Below are 9,004 nucleotides of genomic sequence, written 5' to 3' on the forward strand. Positions count from 1 at the left end.
ATCATTCAATTGGCACGTCAATACAACTACTAGTAATTTATTAGAAACACGGAACGGAATCATTCCGTTTGCCCCCATGCCCTAATTGTGAAATTTTACTTTGAAAGCATGGGAATCTAATACATATCTATACACGCTATACATATATATATATCACTTACAAATGTCACAAAGCATCTTGTACTTGTCATTCATGATAACATGCATGTGGAGACCAGTAATATTGGTGCTCTCTTGTCTCTCTCTCTCATCAACTTTATGTATATTTTCAGAGGTAGTGATCAAATGTGTTTCAAGTGGAAAAGAGCACAAGTGATAAGCAATTCTCGTTATGGTACATACATGGCTATATTACCCATTAAGAGCAATATTTGTTTTGAAGCAAAAGCTCTCTCTCTTTCTTTCTCTCTCTCTCTCTCTATATATATATATATCTGAAAGTGACATATAGGGGAGGCCACTATGCATGCATGGGTGTTTGCTGTGGTAGCACAATCACATATGACCCAAGCATCTATTATGGGCTGTCTCCTTTACTTGGCTACTTAATGAGCAATATTTATTTCTTGTTTGAAAGCAAAGTTTCATTTTTAAACAACATACATATTTGTAAAATTTCAACATGGGATTTTAGTGTCTACCATGCCCTTATAATTTTCTACTTTCCAGCTAGCTTGCTATCTCGAATCAAGGAAAAGGGTCTTGAAATGGGGGTATAACATGTTTCTAAGAAATTAATGATACATTGAACTTATTTATGGATAATGATTCTCAAACCTATTAGTTAAGCCGAGAATCCTAACTGATGGATTTCTAATCACTGAATGGATAGAATAAGGTCAAAACTTTAATTTTATCAGGGACGAACCCAAAAAATTATGTAAGGGGGACCTTTAACAAAATATGTTGTCCGGCAATAATGAGATTTTTCTCTAATTTCAGTAGTTGCAAAAGCTTCATGAAAAGCTAGCCTCAAATGATGATGAATATACAGAGGGGACAGATCAATCTATGGAATCTAGCAATCAGATCAAACTCTAACCTTAAAGAGTTACTGAGGAGTTCCGACTTAGCATGCATTATGAAAAGGACAGTAAAGAATTAATACTAGTATACCAAGTGATTCACATGTATGTCCTAGCTAGTATATATATATATATATAGTAGCTTAATACGGAGTAGTTATTAATCCAAACAATACATTATACAATAATAATATTCATGTGTTGTATGGATAGTATAAGATCGAGAGAAGCAGTGACAGCACAGCGATTAAAGGGAGGGTCCGTAGTCTGTACCAAGTAACGAGTCAGAGGCATATGCATGGCTTGTTTTGTAGTACTCTGACTAGCTATACAACAGCCAAGGGATCAGTATCAGCATCAGCTAGAGAGAGAAAAGAAAAGAAAAGAAAGGAAAGGAAAAGAAAAGAAAAGAAATCAAAACCCCAAATTGTGGTCGGAGAAAGGAGTGGTTGGCCCGACAAAAGCTGCAATTCATCACATGGTTGGGGGTTTCCTGCATTCTTCCACCGGACACCAAGTACCCCCTTCACTACTGATATATCATACTCATTCTTTTATCTTTTTTATCCTATATATATATGTATGTATATATATATATGTATGTATCTATCTTTGTAGTAGTAGAATACATATTTCTACCCCCACTGGACTTTCTTTTATTGACATCCTAGTATTTATTTTTGATGCATAAGGGCTTCAAGATTAGCGTCATTCGAATATCATTAACAAAATTTTGAGAAAAAATATTATTGACAAATTGTAGGCTCCTGTTCTTTGAGTCAAGCTGAGACATGAAAATATATGAGAGATATCACTAAACTTTGTTTGGTTAGGTAGAAACACTTGGAAAGAGAAAAATTTTAAATTTTTTAGAGTTTTGGATAGATAGAAAGAAAGAGAAAACTAATAGAAAATTTCGTTTCCGAATTTAGTATTTTCCCTTAAAAAAATTTCACCAACAAACAGGTGAAAATTTTATTTTCACGCCTATTTATTTGCAATTCCTATTTTACCCAGTAACTTAATCGTGCATAGTTCTCTCCAAAACAACTTTTATTCTGAGGTAAGTTCTCTCCAAAACAATTTTTACTCTAAGGTAAGTTTGCAACACAAATTATATAGTTATATATACAGAATATCAATTATAATTTGTGTAAAATTGCTCAAATTAGATCCTGCTTCTAAATAGAATTTTTTATTTTTTTTAATTGTCTGTTCTATGTTGCAATTCTAGCCACTCATAATCCACATATATATATATATATATTTTATATGATTAAATATTTAATTTTTCTCCCAAACAGTAGTATTGCCTATTCATCTCTTATTTTTTATCATAATTAGTTTTACTTAAGAAAATATTATGAAGCTTTATTCTAAATATAAATAATAGAAATGAATATAAACAATTATATATTTGAATGAAATAATCCATCATTTTACTACATAAGGGTAGTTTTGGTATGCATACTATTCAAACTAACAAAATAATATTTTTTTATAATTTTCTTGTATAAATTTTCATGCTGACTAAATGCATATTATAAAATTTCTTTTCTTTTCATTCACTTCACTTTTCTTTCACTTTCTTTTCTTGTTTATTTCCATCTAATCAAACAGAGCCTAAGACAATATGAAGAATACAGAAAAGTGGATTGAGGGAGAGAAAACCAGCCTAATCTGATGACTAAAACGATGGTAGAGAAGGCGAAGTCTGGAGTATTGTCAGAGCCCAAATTCCTTGTGTGTTTCCGTTTTTGCCTTTGCCACCTCTTTATATAAAGAGGTCCTAGGTTATTAAGATGTATGTTGGGCATGTGAATAAGATGAGTCAGGCCCCATGTTCCTTTATGGATCATGATGTCCTAATCTCTGTTCTTTCAGTTCTGTTGTCAAGTGTACGTATCTCCTTGAATGACCTAAATGGAAGGTAGTTGTAAAGATCTCTATACTTACTCCAGCATTTCTGTTGTTCTTATCCTCAAATTGGGTCTTGCCTTGGCAAGACTTAGCTAATTTTTCATCTTCCATTTCAAAGTCCCTTCTATATTCCAACTGGCCTCGAAAAGTCCTACCATTACTCTTTCGTTGTTCATTTTGTTTAGGAAAATGTGGTTCGGTCAGATCGAGATTCAAGGCCCTTTGATCGACCATTTGCGGCTGAACGGGATCGAGATTCAAGGCCCGTCAATCGATAGTTTGTGGCTTGGTTGGATTAAGGTTCAAGACCCGTCGATTGACAATAACTAGATCGGATCGAAGTTCAAGGCTAGTCGATCGACAATTTGTGGCTAGATCGGATCGAGGTTCAAGGCCCGTCGATCGACAGTTTGTAACTAGGTTTGATCAAAGTTCAAGACTTATCGATTAACAATTGCTTTTGTTGAGTTGGATTTTCAATATTGACCGAAGGTCATTTTATCTTTTTACTATTCTTCTTGGAAGCTGGCACTAATGTGGTGTCAACTTGATTTGACTTTTGATGACATGACATAAATTACATCCACACAAGTTATCTCATCTAAATATGACACAACAATATAACAAATTATTAGGTAAATATATATTCATACACCATTTTCAAATATCCACAATAAAACTCCAATCTTCTTCTTAAAGCGAGGTTGTACCAGACCTCTATTACTTTTTTATTTTTAAGGTTGCTTTGGGTTTTAAATCCTATGTCTTAAGTCAATTAAGTTTCAAGACTAAGTAAAGAGAATAAAAAAAAAAATTATTGTAATTTAATACAAAATATTACATCGTATATCTCACAACAGGTATGTTATATACCAGTATACCGCAGACCTAACAGTTTTTCGTAACTGTTTTTTCCAGTAGGTCAATAAACTATTTTGAATTTGTTGTAATAGTAGTAAATACTAATATTTAATGCTTAAGAAGACTCAACATCAAAATGTTCGCATTGACATCACATATACAGTTAAGTTACACACATATATACGTTGAGCTATGGCTATCATAAATGCATTTTTCCACAGTAAAGCGACTGATGATGTTTGACATATAAATTTCAAGACCTTCTAAAAAACAACATTTTTCTATTATTATCGGTAAGAATCTACCGTACAAAAAAATATTAAAAAAAAACTCTCATTAAAATTCTTTTTTGTTCATCTTTCTAAGGAAAGAAGAATGAGCCACAAGAAAGCCGTTACCAGTCCCACCTTCAATTCCTGTAATTATAGTGTTTTTGGGTAATTAATTAACTTTGGCTCCACAATGATAGATTAGTGTTGTGTTCCATATAAAGGAAGGAAGAGGTGTGAAGAGAAAAAATAAGAAAAAAAAGAACGAATTTTTTTTGTTTGGTAGAGATTATACAAGGAAAGAAAGAAAAATAGTAAAGATAACTTATCTTTCTTCCTTTACAAATTTTCATTCGCCCAAACAGAAAAAATGAGAGAAGACAAGTAAATTATTATAAAAATTTTAAATTAAATACTCTCCTAAATACTTCTTTTTTCTTCTCTCTTAATAAATATAATAAATTATCATCATTTATCCAACCGAACAAAAAGAAAGAAATATACAATCTCTTCTATAAAGATGTTTCATCCATTCCTTCTTTTCCTTACATCCAATTCTTTTCTTTTCTACCAAACAGGGCATGGGAAAATAATAGAATTGACGAGACGAGATTTCTTGGTATCTCACAGATGTAAATATTATAGTGTGGGTAATATGTTTTGTATGACACTTAACTAATCCCGTTAGTCGGGTGTGGCGTGTCAGTTTTAATAGGGTAATTGAAATCATTTTAAAGTATACTTCATAGAAGAACATATACATATATAACAAAAGAAGAATATATTGGCATGCTGATTAGGTCACTGGCCACGAGAGCCGGAGATTTCTCACATGCCGTAAACCATGGAGGTCCGACATTATTATACTTCAATTAAAGTAGTACTTTGATGATTCCTAAATTGTTTGGCCAACAACTTTGTTAAATTAATAATCTAGGGATTATATATATATATATATATTGATCAAAGTTTTGGTTAATTAAATTAATCATATCAGGATTATGTCAGGTTGATAATCACGAAAAATCTTTTAATTTTTCAGAAGAAACATTATACTTTTCTGGAAGAATAACTTTAACATCATATAGTCTTAAAGTCAAAATACCTCTATTATATCGAAGACTAAAAGGGCTTGTAACTTTTGCTTAATAAAGAGTTACATTTTGAAGAAACAAACAAATATTTTAATAAATAAATAAAAAGGTAAGGAATGACATGATGTTTATCATAACATTGTAAAGACTGTAACATGTTAATTTTATGAAATCTTTTTGAAAACTCTCTTTAAATAACTTTTATTTACTTTCAAAAACAATACTCACAGTACTCACAGTCTATATTCTATATGTTAGTATTGTCTTTGACCCAAAGAGTTAAATGACTATTATATATTTTATATTTTTATTGTTATTGTTATTTAATATAAAATATTTATTTTTTATTAACAAAATAACCCTTTCAAGCTTAGCATTCTCGATTATTAAAATTATATTTAGCATGATATTAACAAACAAGAATGCTAAATTTTATAACAGGTCCGTCAATATTATTAATTTATTCAGACCTTAACCACAGGAAAAGTGAGAATTATACTTAAAATTAAATGAGAGATTTTTAGTTAGTGCGCGTACCCGGCCCTACCCTCCCAAAACAAAAGTCAAGGGTTGTAGCATTTTCATGGAAATTGAATTAATTGATTGTATGTATTTCACATGTGTGTATACTATAGGTCTTGTCTCGTCCATCACTAATTTACCATCCTGTATCTTATGTCTTGTCTTCACATATAAGTCACGTTTTGTAAATAGTGAAGAAAATTTGAAACACCATTTTAATATTTTTACATATTTCAACCCTGTAAAGTGTGATAAATTTATATATATATATATATATATATATTAAAATACTCTTAAATGATAATTTTAAATTAACATCATATAGTCTTAAAGTCAAAATACCTCTATTATATCGAAGACTAAAAGGGCTTGTAACTTTTGCTTAATAAAGAGTTACATTTTGAAGAAACAAACAAATATTTTAATAAATAAATAAAAAGGTAAGGAATGACATGATGTTTATCATAACATTGTAAAGACTGTAACATGTTAATTTTATGAAATCTTTTTGAAAACTCTCTTTAAATAACTTTTATTTACTTTCAAAAACAATACTCACAGTACTCACAGTCTACATGTTAGTATTGTCTTTGACCCAAAGAGTTAAATGACTATTATATATTTTATATTTTTATTGTTATTGTTATTTAATATAAAATATTTATTTTTTATTAACAAAATAACCCTTTCAAGCTTAGCATTCTCGATTATTAAAATTATATTTAGCATGATATTAACAAACAAGAATGCTAAATTTTATAACAGGTCCGTCAATATTATTAATTTATTCAGACCTTAACCACAGGAAAAGTGAGAATTATACTTAAAATTAAATGAGAGATTTTTAGTTAGTGCGCGTACCCGGCCCTACCCTCCCAAAACAAAAGTCAAGGGTTGTAGCATTTTCATGGAAATTGAATTAATTGATTGTATGTATTTCACATGTATGTATACTATAGGTCTTGTCTCGTCCATCACTAATTTACCATCCTGTATCTTATGTCTTGTCTTCACATATAAGTCACGTTTTGTAAATAGTGAAGAAAATTTGAAACACCATTTTAATATTTTTACATATTTCAACCCTGTAAAGTGTGATAAATTTATATATATATATATATATATATATATTAAAATACTCTTAAATGATAATTTTAAATTAACCTTTATATTTTTCAATCTTATAATAATTTTTTACCAAATTTATTTTCATATTGTTCTAATTTGACAACAAATCAATATTACCAAATATATTTTTAATTGCTATTCAAAACACTTTACAACAAAATATTTATTTTATTTTAAATTAAAATATAAATTCAAAAACAAAATACATAGTAAACATACCCTATATAAATAGTCTCTTGTACATTTGTTTGGCATCATACATTGTAAAATTCGTATTTACCAACTCTGGTAAGAAATCAATTTGAACGACTTTGAAATCTCAAAATCAACCTCAATTGGAGACAAAATAACAAACAAACAAACAAATATAAAAAAAAATCATAATAATCGTCAAATCAATCAAAAAGTAAAAAATCATATTTTGCGTGAGTCTTATCTAGGAGGGGTAAGTGACTGACAGTGCACATAGGAGTGCATTTAATTGTGACAGCAATGGAGGTGATGATGGAATTGCATTATTAAAGGATCTCATTTCCAAATTTTGCATTATGTCTTATATAAGTCGGTCCCTCAATTCATCTAGGATCATCGTCCTATATCAATTCAGTTTCACACCATTCATTTCACACTATTACCATAATTTTGAAAAAATTAGAGTTGACATAAATCCTGACACCTGCGTAAAAAAATATTATTGATTCTTATAGAGGTACAACTTTTAGATAGATATGTATCATTTTTTGTGCATTTAGATGTCACTTTTTGTACATCAGGTATCATTTTTGTTTTGCACATAGAGGTACCATTTTTATTTATATCGGTATCACTTTTTGTGCATCAAATATCACTTTTTTGTACAGCACAAAAAGTGGTACCTGATGATAAAAAGTGGTACTTATGTGCCTAAATGTGATACCTTTATGAAAGTAAACAGTATTTTTTCATGTATTCATTTTTTTAAAACTATGAGATTTTGACTCTATCAAATAATAAATATGGGTTATATATTAGTACCATTTATATATAATAATCTCTTAAATAAAATCTAGCGAATTCTCGTTCATGTGATTGTTTATTTTTTATAAGCTCAATGCAAAACTCAAAACTTGTAAAAGGTTAATTAAATTGTTAATATTATAAAAATAAATAAATAGTACATTGAGTTTTCAAATGAAACAATTATTATGGGGCGGATAAAAACGAAAAAGATAGACACTTATTTTTGAGACCAACGGAGTAATTATGTTTTGTCATTTTTAAATGTATTATAAGTCTAACATAAGGTCTTCTTTTATTACTTCTAATCTTCTAAAATTTTATACAATACCTTTACATAAAAGTATTTATAAAAAGGTAAAGTATAATTATGTATAGCAATTGGGTGGGTTTTGGACTGAATGAATAAGTTAATAATGAGTCAATAATCCATTATCAACTCATTTATAATAGGTGATAAAAGGGTTGTGTATTAAATCAGCTAGTTAAGACATCCTGCCTAATTAACTAAATATTTTAGATACAAATTGTCAAATTATTTTAATTGTTGAATACAATATATATATTAAATTTATAAAAAGAATATTTTTTTCCTTTTATTTATTTATTTATTTTTTTGGGAAAAAGTTCCTTTGAGAGTTATCACAGCCCAAAAAAAAAAAAAAAAACAGAGGAGAGAGAAACGGAGAGAAGAGAGAAACAAGAATAGCGAGAGAGATAGAAATATAAAATATTAATATTAATAATATTAGAACACCTAAACTACCTAAACTTGGAGTAATATTATTACTATTATGATTGTTGAATAACAAAAAAAAAAATACATTAATTTTTTATTTCAAACATTACAATTTTTTTTTCTTTTTTTACGACAGAAAAGAAAAGAAAACAGAGAGGAGAGAAGAGAAAAAAAATAAAAATAGGATTTTGACCCATTCACTTAACTTTGGGTATCCAAATTATTTAATTTTAATGGCGTGCTTAGGCGGTTTAATGAATTTGGGCTTAAATTGTTACCCCTAAATGCAATAAACCCCACTAAACTTTACTAAGCAGTACCCCCTGAACTATTTAAAAAGTGAAATTTAAGGACAAAATCAAAATTTGCCGTCACCGGAGATATTAGATTACAAAATTACCCTTTAATAAAACGATCTCGTTTGATTGCAAAAAGAACCCTGAACTATTG

The 9,004-nt window shown here is 29.2% G+C and overlaps 1 long non-coding RNA gene across 1 annotated transcript; it reads left to right on the forward strand.

Moving 5' to 3' along the window:
* Positions 1-1,213: 1,213 nt before the first annotated feature.
* On the forward strand, positions 1,214-3,453 carry LOC132279196 (uncharacterized). Its single transcript, XR_009471243.1, has 2 exons — positions 1,214-1,542; positions 2,646-3,453. It is a non-coding gene; the product is annotated as an uncharacterized LOC132279196 (long non-coding RNA).
* Positions 3,454-9,004: the final 5,551 nt, after the last annotated feature.

The sequence above is a fragment of the Cornus florida genome, unplaced genomic scaffold (assembly GCF_030987335.1).
Source record: "Cornus florida cultivar Cherokee Brave unplaced genomic scaffold, ASM3098733v1 CherokeeBrave_3.0.0_Hap2_Chr10, whole genome shotgun sequence".
NCBI classification, from domain to species: domain Eukaryota; kingdom Viridiplantae; phylum Streptophyta; class Magnoliopsida; order Cornales; family Cornaceae; genus Cornus; species Cornus florida.